Below are 13,007 nucleotides of genomic sequence, written 5' to 3' on the forward strand. Positions count from 1 at the left end.
GAGGAGAAAGCACCGAAGTCCAATTAACAACAGGTGGTAAGGCTGTCAGTTCAAATCACTGTCCTGGAAGCCAAGCAGAGCTGGGGCTGAATCAGACCAGGGCTAGATCAGAATTCAAACTCTATAGAAACCTACGGCACTGATCACTCAGTGAAGCCCATGTGTTCCTTCTCACACACTGTACGTTTCTCTGGCAGCTCAGAAGTTCCGGGCGGCTGCTGTGTGCCCACACACAGGCGCTTGTTTACATTTTTTCCCCCACTCTCATACGTGAGGGACTATTTTTTTCCTTTTTTATTTTTAGGCCTCCTGCAGCAGTGTGCGGCTCTGCGTCCCCATACATGCTTTTCATTTTGTCTCAATAAGATGATATTCAAATATTATTTGAAAAATCAATAATATCCCCTGCTTTGCTCCATCAGTAGAGCTGTTCAGCACACACGACGGTGGCTACGGTGCTTACGAATCCACCTCCGAGGTCCCACTGCTGGACCAGCCTTTGCCTTTAATGACCCACCTGAAAGGCAGGCTGGGAACTCATCACAAGCTGGGCTTCCTCAACATCCTTTGCATTGAATATCCTAGAACACGGATGGTTAGATGACACTGGAAGGGGCCTTAAAGACGGTCCCTCTCAAAGCCCTCACTGCACAGATGAGAAACTTGGGAAATGATCTACAGCCTAGATCCCGAGTCTACAGTCAGAACTATTCCATTTCACTGTCTTTCTCTACAGTGTTTGAACTACTACAGGATTCTCTTAGATAAAAACACACCCAGGGGCCATAGCTGATCCTGAAAGTGAAGGGTCATATAAAGTAAGGTTGTCTTTTCTCTCCAAGTTGGAAAAAAAAAATACAAGAATTCTGGAATTCTGTCACTTACCAGTGCAACCTAAACTCTCTCTATATTAGTTTTCTTCACAGTAAAATGGGAATAACAATGACATGGACTTTCTGGGTCTGTTGTGAGGATTGAATATGATAGCCTATGACTCTAGGTAAAAGGATTATTTAAAATAAGTGTAAGACTTATGTGTGGAACCTAATTTACGGCACAAATGAACCTATCTACAAAACAGAAACAGACACAGAGAACAGACTTGTGGTTGCCAAGGCGGCGGGGGTGGGTGGAGGGAGAGGGACAGACTGGGAGCTTGGGGTTAGTAGATGGAAACTATTACATGTAGAATGGGTAAACAAGAAGGTCCTACTGTACAGCACAGGGAACTACATCCAATCTCCCGGGATAAACCATAATGGAAAAGAATATAAAAAAAGAATGTGTACATGCGTATAACTGAGTCACTTTGCTGTACAGCAGAAATTAGCACAACATTGTAAATCAACTATACTTCGATTTAAAAATATTAAATTAAATTAAGTGTAAGAAACTCTGTATCTTTATTTCTAGTTTTCAATTCATAATAAAGAGGATATTCCATTCCTCAAGAGTCTAAAAATGACCATACTAAAAAAAAAAAAAAAAAAAAAAAAAAACCAGAAAAATTTGCATTTCATTATAGGAATGGTGTGGTTAGCATGTTGAAGATTCTATTAGATGGTATCAATTTTCACATTAAGTGGACATGAGTTATTGCTGAACACTTGAAGCTATCTCTGGAGAATAAGACATCATAGCCACATAAATGGTAAAGTCAGATCCCATGGTGTGTCTTGATGTGACATTAAAAGACAAGATGAGAAAAGTCAAGGTATGCACCAGAGAGGACAGAAGAAGCATGGGAGTGGGGGACGGGAAGATTCTGGCTCTTTCTCCTGGCAGGGTGGGATGGGGCAGGGGTAATGAGCTGATTGTGCAGAGGATCTCTAATTTTTCTTAGCATGAGCTGACAGAAATAACCTCTCCTCAGCAAGACCCTGGGTCTTTACAGAATGGTAATAAGAGTCCAAGGTGGCGCTGAGTCACCTAATTCTAGGGATGATCTAGCTTCTTTTTCATCTATCCCTTAAAAACCCCTTATATGAAAATACGAAATTAAAATACACAAATATGTGAGAGGGGGTAGAAAGGGGGCAGAGTTTTCACACTGCAAAAGAATGATTTCTTTCTGATGAAAGGTCTTTTAAATTTTAATCCCATCCAGAGGTTACCAACGTGGGGTCCACAGGTCCCCAAGGGATCCATGGATAACATTCAGGTGGTCTGTGGAGTTGGATGGACAAAAAGTTCCACCTATATTTTCAGTAACCTCTAACTGAAATTTAGCACTTACATCAATTATGAATGTAGGCAGCAAACAGTAGTTAGTAGCGCCTAGGACTGTCGTCAACAGAAATCACATTTTTATTGCACATTACTGTTACTGCAATTTACACAAGGGATTGGGAAACTTTTTCTGTAAAGAACCAGATGGCCAATATTTTAGACTTTGAGGGCTATATGATCTCTCTCCAGCTGTTTGACTCCGCTATTGCAGCATGAAAGCAGGCAGAGATGACATGTAAATGAAGGAGCATAGCTGTGTTGCAATAAAACTTTATTTACAAAAACAGTCTGTGAGCTGTAGTTTGCTAATCCCTGGTGTACACACATTATGACTTTATAGTAGCGATTAGTTCTGGTTATTTAGTATGCTAAAACGTAAGTATTACTATATCATAAATGTGTAGGCATATAAAATATGTTAATAATTATGTTCCTATACATTTTATGCATTGAAAAATATCCTGCGAAGGGGTCCATAGGCTTTACTAAATTACCAATAGTCCATGGCAGAAAGATTTAGATGCCTTGTCGTAGATATATGTGCTTGTTGACAAATGACTGCTGGGCAGACTAGAGGTACTGGGGAAGAGGAAAGCTGGAGGAACAAAGTCAGCGTGGTAGAAGACACTGTCAACTTGAAGCTAATCAGATATGAAATAAAAACCTCCCTGGTCTTTCCATGGTAGGTGATGAGAAAAAAAGGAATTCTTTTCCGATTTTCAGTGACTGCATAAAGCGAGTTCCACTTTCTGTACATTTCTTCTCTCTCAGTTTAAGAAGCACTCACGGACCTCCCTGGTGGCGCAGTGGTTAAGAATCCACCTGCCAACGCAGGGGACACGGGTTCGAGCCCTGGTCCGGGAAGATCGCACATGCCGCAGAGCAACTAAGCCCGTGTGCCACAACTACTGAGCCTGCGCTCTAGAGCCCGCGAGCCACAACTACTGAGGCCGCGTGCCACAACTACTGAAGCCCGCATGCCTAGAGCCCGTGCTCCACAACAAGAGAAGCCACCGCAATGAGAAGCCCGTGCACCACAACAAAGAGTAGCCCCCGCTCGCCACAACTAGAGAAAGCCCGCGCACTGCAACGAAGACCCAACACAGCCAAAAATAAAATAAATAAATTTATAAGAAAAAAAAAAGCAGCACTCACTATTCCCATCTTGCCTCCCCACACCATCACTTCTTGCTGCCATGAATTTTTCTGAAGAGTTTACAGTGAAAGTCTGTTCCTCAAGCACAATGGGTTTATACACCTCAAACTGAAACTTGCTTTCTGATGATTTCTTTCCTCAAATGTCACCTGAACAATACCTTCTGGATATTAGGGAGCAAGTGTTCTCTTTAGCTTTTTTTTGGCCATGCAGCGTGGCTTGTGGAATTCCCGGACCAGGGATCCAACCCCGGCTCTGGCGGTGAGAGCACCGAGTCCTAACCACTGGACCACTAGGGAATTCCCTAGAATTTTCGATTTAGAAACTTGAGGTTGAAGGGACAGGGAAGATGAAGGGAAAAAGGGGACAAGAGGACAAGGCGTCTCTGTGCCTGATCAAGGTCAAAGCTCTAGGAAAATATCCTTAGAGTCTCAGAACAGTGAAACCGACTGGGAATACACATGGCAAGTTACATACTTCTCATAAAAGACAGGCTGTTTTGTCCTTCAAGCAGAAGCCATATTTACTTCTAATAATGCAACAGCAAAATATAATGTGAGTAGAAAGCACCTTCTGCTTAGTACTGCACTAAACAGCTCTGGGTTACATTTACAATTTTAATAAACTGATTTGTCAAAACTGTCAGAATCAAGGGAGATCATCTGGATACCAGATGAACAAAAATATCTGTAATTATAAGCTGTCCATTTTTCTCTTTCATCTTCTATATACGTATCTGTGAGCAGCTACATATTTTCATGCACATACATACACATAAATTTTAAATCATTTTTAAAAACCTGTCATAATAGAATTCAGGAGAGTAGAAAATACAGTTCTCCTGGGAGAGCAATGGGACTTGAAGGCTGAGCTACACTCCCCATTTTAGGACTAACATCCTTTTGCTGAACTATTCTGTCAGAGCCCAAGCAGTTCAGTTTCATTACCACCTGGATTGTTCCTCATCCTTCCTGAGCACTCACTTACTGTGTGACCACAGGCAGGTAACTAAACCTCTCTGGCTCTCTGATATCTGAATGTGAAATAAACATTCTGATAGATGTTAACTGCCCTACAAAAGTGGCACGAGTAGTAATGAGATTCTTTTGGTAAAGAAGCCCAAACCCTCTGAAGAATGCTATGAAATTGCCATGAATTTGTTATGACATAATTAATTCATACAAATACTTAACCCAAGTTTAATCAGAGTCCCATCTTTTGCCATGTGAGTGTTAAATTATATGTGACTACTGGGCTTCTCTGGTGGCACAGGGGTTAAGAATCTGCCTGCCAATGCAGGGGACACAGGTGCGAGCCCTAGTCCGGGAAGATCCCACATGCCGCGGAGCAACTAAGCCCGTGCGCCACAACTACTGAGCCTGCGCTCTAGAGCCCATGAGCCACAACTACTGAGCCCACGTGCCACAGCTACTGAAGCCCACATACCTAGAACCCATGCTCCGCAACAGGAGAAGCCACCGCAATGAGAAGCCCCCGCACCGCAACGAAGAGTAGCCCCTACTCGCCGCAACTAGAGAAAGCCCGCGCACAGCAACGAAAACCCAACGCAGCCAAAAAAAATTAAAAATAAAAATAAATAAATAAAATTATATGTGACTACTCTCAACTGGAAGGTAGCCCGTATTTGAGGGCACTGAAATCTCTATTCCCATAGGAGGGGTGAGATGGATGAGTGGAAAGATGGGGGGATGCAGCCTGAGACACAAAAATTGAAGGAGCCTGAGTGCCATCCCCTGTCGGGGCTTGGATCTGACTCCCTTTTGGAAGTAGTTTGGAAAGACAGTGGGATAGTCATCAATGATCTTTTTCATCATTATTCTCGGGGCAGAGGATTTGAGCTGGAGAATGAACTCACACGGAGAACGAAGTTGCTGAAAAGAGCCAGTGTTAGCAGGGACAGAAAGATCAGGACGTTTGGGAGAGCTTCCACATATTACAGCTCAACTTCCTTTTCATTTTAGTTTGCTTTTATTTGAAGATCAATAAGGAATGCAGCCTCTAGATGAGGCCAGCTAGGAAGCTGACTTTTTTAGGGAGAGGGACGCATGGATAGTGGATTTTTAAACGTGACATTCTAAATCACCCCTGCTGGGTTAAGGACTACAGTGAGTGTCTCTGTGGCAATTTTCCAGCCTTGCTACACACCAGGCACAGAATGTGCTGGGAAGTACCATTTACTGAAGTATTTTGCTGATGTCCAAGCCTGTGTCTTTGGTGAGTGAGAAGAATGTGCCATTCTAAGCAAGACGTGTGGCCTTTCCAAATCAGAAATGGACACAGATATAGAATGCTAATGCTGGAAGGGACCCTAGAAACAAGCTGGGATACGATACTTAACTTTCTGGAGGCAAAGGCTAAGGTCCAGAGAGGGTGAGTGATGGGCTCGATGCTCTACAGTGGGCCACTGACGAAGCTGGAGACGGGGACCCGAGTCAGTCTCCAGCTGCTGGTCCAGCGCACAGGCAATGGCAAAACGTGAACCAACGGTCCTTCTCTGAGACTATTCTCTCTGGATTATTTAGAAACAGTCTTTTTGAGGGCTGAAACACTTGACTATTGAGAAAAGTGGAATGTATTACCAACAATGGATAGAATAAAACATTTTTGAAAGCCTAGCCATTGGGCAGAAGTTTCTCAGAATGAACGCAAACATCTGTACTTTTTCTAGACCGCCTATTTCACCCTCTCCATCGGACTCAGGTCGCCTTGTTTTCTCTCTGTCCACCAACCCCTGGGGACCCACATCACACCGATCTTTCTAGCAAGAACACCTGGGCTTGGCTTTCTCTGTAGCCTTGCTCCCTTGCCTATCCCTACAGGGGTCTAGGTCTCTGCCGACTGCCGCTTTAATCATTTGTTTGTTAATTTGCTTAAACATCTGGTCAAATTTTGGAAATAATCTCAACAGGAGGGTTTATGCTAACTTCTCTTGGATGCTGAGAGTTTCTACTTGCCCCTCCTCTCCCCCTCCCCCACAAGCCAATCACCAAGGGCAGTGAGACGGTCTGAGCCAAGAAAAAGTCAAGGAGTATGACTTGCCCCTATTTCTCTTGGCTGTTTCTTAGGTTCCTTAAACTCAGTGTTACAAAGTAGACGTATCTCCTCTCCTCCCTCCCCACCCTCAATCTCTATGAATGGTACTGCTTTCTACTCAGTTGCCCAACCAGACCTTGAGTATCACCCTGGACACTTCCCTCTTTATTACATCCTGGGCGCAATATGGCATTAACTCTCATAAAGCCCTCGAACTGTCTCTCATGTTTTGCATCTCCTCTCTACTCCCACTACCACTACCTTACTTCAGGCATTCCTCTCTTATCATTTAGATTAATACAGTTATACCTGATGGTCTTCCTGGATCCAGCCTCACCCCACTTGAATCCACTTTCCACACTGTAGTCAAAGTGGTTTTTCGGAAACACATATCTGATCATACTGCCTTGCTTAAAATTCCACGGGAGCTCCCCAAAGCCTCCAGCCTCTCTACCGTGACACACCTAAACTCCTCAGGTTCAGCCTTCTATTTCTCCCACTTCATCTCTCATTTATGCCCTACAGCCTGGCCTTCCTGAACTAAATGAAGCTTGTGCTCTGGCCTCTCTTGTCAATGGACTTTGTCCCTCTTCACTGCTGCATGGCTAATTCCAACTTGTTCTTCAAGACTTGGTTCAAGCAATCATTCCTCCAGGAAGCTTCCCCTGGCACCTGGTTGGTGCTTAATAAATTTGTTGAATAAATGAATAAACTGAACAAATGGTAGGAAGATGTTCTAGTAGACACACCTCTCTCCTATAGAAGCACAGTAATAACTGCAAAGGGAAAGGAAGGAATGTAGGCTGGGGAATAAGACCTTTGGCTAAATGTGATGTCATTATCATGGCTGGGGCAGAAGCATCCTGTTTCAGGTACCTTTGTCAGAACTGCCTTTTCAAAAGTGAGATGGAATCCTAAGGCACAGTCTCTCCTCAGAAGACCTGGAGCTTGGAACAATAACATAACTGCCTGCCTTGGAAGCATTAGGAACCATCGAATCATAGTGATCACGTTATTTGCCTTCACTGATTTTGCCAGCAATTGTCCTATTAAACTGTCATTAAGTCTAACTCAAGGTAACCACAAAGAACTTGGAGTATCCAAACGACCTCTGGGTCGAGGCTATATAATCTGATTGGGGGGATGAGGGAGTGGTGGAGGCAGATACGGTGATGATACACATCTAGATTCTGTTTCCCTAGGAAATATTTTTGGGAATATTTTACTAAATAACATCAGCAAAACAAAACTCATGTTCAAAGCAGAAAGGCAAACTTTTCATGACCCCCTTGGGCCAGTGCAGGAGCTGTCTGAGCAACTGTTATGTTTAAAACTGTAATGATCTTTGGAAATTTCCAGCGCAACAGCAGACATCTCAGTCAGACTAGTCTTGACCTGAGTGGCAGCAGAAACAGGCTTTACCATAAGCACGGAAAAGAACTGGACAAAGGAACCTTCACCTGGAAGCCACTGCCTTGGCTCCTGGAGGAAGCAAACCCACAGAAAAGCAGCTCCCCCATGGCCTCAGAGACAGAGAGGCAGCTACTCTTCTAAGAGATGCTCTCAGTCTGCCCTTGGGGATAATGTGCCTCGGGGATAATGCTGGGCACGGTTCGTCTCAGAGATAGAGGTTCTCTAGCCCTTCGTTCCCCCCGGGAGCCAGACTGCTCTCTGGGAGAAGTCTCCATCACCAACACCTCCTTGCCGCCATCACCTGCTCCTCGTAAACCACTTCACTTGAGAATTCAGTTTTAGGAAAGGAGAAAGGGGTTGCTGGCTAGGCTGCCTAGTAATCCGGCACGACCATTCCAGATGTTGTGACTCATTTAAAGGGAGTTCCTTGTCTGCACTGCCCATCTCAGGCAGCTTATTAGGGAGCGTGCCCTCCAAAGGTTTAGAGATAAGTCTCAGGGGGAGCACATTCCCCGATCAAGACTTCATCACCCAGCAGGGGCTATTTAGAAGCTGGGCTTCTCAGCTTGTCTCCTCCATAAAGTGACACCAAGACCTTCCTGTCAGCCACGGTCTTGAGTAGTGATGTCATCAAAGGCTTTGGTCATGTGGGTGGAGGCGGTCTTGGCTTTCTAAATTAGTGAGGGGGCTAAATGCTTAACTGACCGGCCCTACTCATAGCACCATAGAAGCAGAGAGAACTGTCTTAGGGGCAAAGACCTCAAGGGTAAGAAATGAACCAGAAGTCTCAAGAGAAACTGTTTGTGAAAGACTGAGCTTATCCCCAAGCCCAGCTGTATCAAATGCATGCTAGATCCCAGTGACTGCAACTGGATGGGCCTGGCAGAAAGGAATGGAGCTGCCCGATTGTGTTTAAGTAGCAACACTGTCTTGAAAAATCTGACAAATATAGGGACAGGAGAGATGGGGCAGAAGAGTACCCAACGGGATCAGGCATTTCTGCCACTGAGCCTAGGCCTGAAATCTCTTCTATACATTTATTTCATCACTTTGGATTTCTCTATTTCTTTGCATCTCTGGGTATCCTTCAGTCTCCATTCTAAAACTCTGGAGGGGCTTCCCTGGTGGCACAGTGGTTAAGAATCCGCCTGTCAATGCAGGGGACATGGGTGTGAGCCCTGGTCCGGGAAGATCCTACGTGCCACAGAGCAACTAAGCCCGTACGCCACAACTACTGGGCCTACGCTCTACAGCCCGCGGGCCATAACTACTGAAGCCCGCGCGCCACAACTACTGAAGCCCGCTCACCTAGAACCTGTGCTCCGCAACAAGAGAAGCCACCACAATAAGAGGCCCGCGCACCGCAATGAAGAGTAGCCCCCGCTCGCTGCAACTAAAGAAAGCCCGCGCACAGCAAGGAAGACCCAACGTGGCCAAAAATAAATAAGTAAAATAAAATAAAATAAAATAAAATTCTGGAAGAGGATTTCTCAGACTCAGGCATTTCTGCCCACCAGTACCTGAAGGAGTACATTAAAACAGCCCTAGACAAAAGCTCTCTATTTCTTATCCCTCCTCAGGCTTCCTGAACTCATACTACCAGTGTGGAATTTTTTAATAACAAAAGGAATTCCAAATACCATGCTGTGGGTAGCATAACTCTGCTTGCTCCTTGTATGGCTTAATCAGATACTTAAAGATACTCAGGATGGGTGATTCTTCCTGGGCTGGTGAGAAGTTCTGTGCCCCTCAAATACAGAAGCAAAGGACCAGTGAGCGTGGGGACATGACAGCGCTACTATCCAGCTGGGGGCCCGGAATAAAAACATAGGCTATTCCATTCCAGTCTCTTTTCAAACGTAATGAGTAACTCTTTTATGAGTTTAACTATAGTAGCTGGGCATCTCTTCTATACATTTATTTTCTTTTTTAATAACCACTTATGTTGGTGACTGGAAGATATAAGAATGAAATGCTGTAATCTATCACTCAACTCCGTGGACCGCAAACACAATGTACTTTCTAGCAAAATGGGTTGCTACTTCCAGTAGCTCTCCTGAATCCTGCTGCACATAATGGAATTTGAGCTTATGACCATATGTAGTTCCTCATAGCATCTCACCAGCAACATGGTCTTTTCTCTTTCCTACTTGACCACTGTGGATCCCTGCTTACCTGGTAACTGCATGAGGGTTGTGACGATGTCTTAGAAATGCCCGATTTGAGTTATGACAGAATATGAAGACCTTGTTCTGTTTTTTTCTACAGGAGTTTTCTGAGTCCTAGTTTTCTGATCTTAAAAATGAGTCAGTCTGGGACTTCCCTGGTGGCACAGTGGTTAAGAATCCATCTGCCAATGCAGGGGACACAGGTTTGAGCCCTGGTCCGGGAAGATCCCACATGCCGCAGAGCAACTAAGCCCGCATGCCACAACTACTGAGCCCACGTGCTACAGCTACTGCAGCCCGTGCGCCTAGAGCCCGTGCTCCGCGACAAGAGAAGCCACTGCAGTGAGAAGCCTGCGCACTGCAACGAAGACCCAACGCAGCCAAAAATAAATAAATAAATAAAATAAAAACAAAATATGAGTCAGTCACAGACATAGAAAACAAACTTACGGTTAACAGATACACACTACTTTATATAAAACAGATAAACAACAAGGTCCTACTGTATAGCACAGGGAACTATATTCAATATCTTGTAATAACCTATAATGGAAAAGAATCTGAAAAAGAATATATATAGGTATATAACTGAATCACGTTGCTGTACGCTAGAAACTAACACAACATTGTAAATCAACTATACTTCAGTAAAAAAAAAAGTCAGGAAGCTTCAATTAGTGGTTCTTAATTTGTTTTTCTCCATCTCAACATATCTGAGAGACATGCGTATCTCAGAGGAAGAGAGGGAATGATTTTTAAATTGGGGTGAGGAAGGTAAGAAAGAAAAGTTACCAGATTGGAGGGGCAGGGGGATTTTCTCAAACTGTAAGTGAGATTTTCAGCTTAAAGGATTTCTAATATCCCTTCTCATTTTAAAACTTTGACTACCTCCACATCCCCTAATTTTCTCTCCATTGGGTCCCCAATGAGGTGAGGGTCACACCTCTTTCAAAATTGCATCAGTAATATTTTTTGCTAACATACTAGTGATCCCTGAACTTGCCCACAAACACGAGTTCAAAGAAACTCTTCTGGTTGCCAAATTTTAGCCGTAATTGGCATTTACACTTCGAGAAATCTTTATCAAAAATCTTATATATAAAAAAAAATCTTATACATATATCAAAAAGTGCATTTGTCAAAAATAACTCCCCATAAATGATTTTTTTCCTGGTGTATACACTCATAGGTTATTGCTAAAGTTTATATGATTTAATTGGAGATTTTTAATCACCAACGGTTCAACTTTGCAAATATTCTGTATGTACTGATGAAAAACAGACATCCCGAGGCTGATTTTTAGAAATGAAATCCACATACTCTGTTACTTGCATGACATCATGTAAGTGATAGTTTGCAAGGCTATGGTAACTCATTCATCAAGGACAAATATTGGGTGCGTGACTAAGAGACCCTCTGGCTTCTCCCACCCTGGCCTCACCTACCCAGTCCCCAAGCATGCAGGACCAGCTCCACCCCTGCACCCATCTCTTTTCAAACTAGGGAACTGTCTTTTTCTTTTAATTCTCTGCAAACCTACCTGAAAAATAAAAAAAGGGAAATACAAGAACTGCTGTTGAGAAGGTTCAGTGGCAAAGAAGGCAAGTGGGGGTAGGTGGGATTGGAACTCATCTAAAGAAAACATTGGGTGATCCTCGAATCCTTTCTCCCGGAGGGGTCAGTGGGTGCCAAGTTCTGCATTTCTCCTAAATGATCCCAGCAGCTGCAGCACATTATATGTGGCAACTCTTTTAGGATCTGAAAGGGTTTTCAAAGTCATGCTGGCAGCTGCCTCCTGTCGCCCCACTCTGTAATCATTGGACCTCTTGTTCCTTTTATAGAGTTGTTCTCTCCTAATAAAACACTAAATGCTGGTCTGAGCAACTGTTCCCGGATCACTAACTGCACTCCTCCCTCCCTCTTCCTCCTCGCCCTACGTGCCTTTTCTTCTCTGGCCACAGTGGAGCCCTGTGTAAATTGCTCCAGCGCGGACCTGTGGCGGCACTGGCACTCGCATGGCTCACACAAGCACCACCAACCCCAACTCCACCGAGCCTGAACTCACATCCATTTCCAGCTATTTTCTGAGCGGCTACTTTAAAACTGGGCAACCATCCTAAATATATGAAGGCATATGCGAAGCACAAACTGCCGTAAGCGAAGAGCCACAATTCATTGTGTCAGGAGCCTGGGGAGGTGATATCTCCAAGCTGTTTGTCAGAATCCAAAGCTGTGACTTGTCAGACAACAAACTGTTGTTTTGTTTTTGTTTTGTTGTTGTTGTTTTCTCCTGGCCAATATGAACCGTATTTTAAAGGTGTGAACTCCTTCCAGACTTCAAAATGCAGATGGAAACAACACCGTCCCAATCTAGGAATCAGCTCAAAGAGGGTTCTCTGCTCATCTCAAACCTCACAGTCTTCCCAGCCGTGACCTGGGAGCCTCAGAAAGCAAGCACGACTCCCTTTCCCACATCAAGTACAGCGACATTTAAAAGTGGCCTTGGTTTTCCAGGTTTCATGCCTACTTTACATTTGATCTGTGTTTTCACATTCCCATTTAAGATCGTAAGCTTCTCAAGAGTGGGAACCCAGGTTATTCAGCTTTTTATCACTGCCTGGGATGTAGCAGTTGTTCAGGAAATGTTTGCTGAATAAACAAGTGAAACCCCGAAAACAAAATTGACTTGGCTTGTGGGTGCTTGGTTAAAATAGGCAAACCGAAAAAGTCCCTTGATCACATTTGTTCCCAAGATTCTGAAGGCTTTTGGCTGAGCTTTTAAGTGAGGAAATCCCACCTTCTTGAAATAATTCTATTTAAGTAATGGCCATTTGACTATAAATGAATATAAGAGAAAGAATCTTCGAGCCCTAATGGGTAGTAAACAAATTAGAGGCGCCCAAATTCTCTGTGCAGCTTTTCTTTATCTTAAGATCTCTCTAAAAGTATAAATAAAAATGCTGTAATTGGTGATTTAATGCTTTAGC

General features: G+C 43.8%; 1 protein-coding gene across 1 annotated transcript in view; it reads right to left on the bottom strand.

Moving 5' to 3' along the window:
- Positions 1-13,007, bottom strand: part of BCAS3 (BCAS3 microtubule associated cell migration factor) — a 572,763-nt gene that overhangs the window by 78,458 nt on the left and 481,298 nt on the right.

Source organism: Balaenoptera musculus, chromosome 20, assembly GCF_009873245.2.
Source record: "Balaenoptera musculus isolate JJ_BM4_2016_0621 chromosome 20, mBalMus1.pri.v3, whole genome shotgun sequence".
NCBI classification, from domain to species: Eukaryota; Metazoa; Chordata; class Mammalia; order Artiodactyla; family Balaenopteridae; genus Balaenoptera; species Balaenoptera musculus.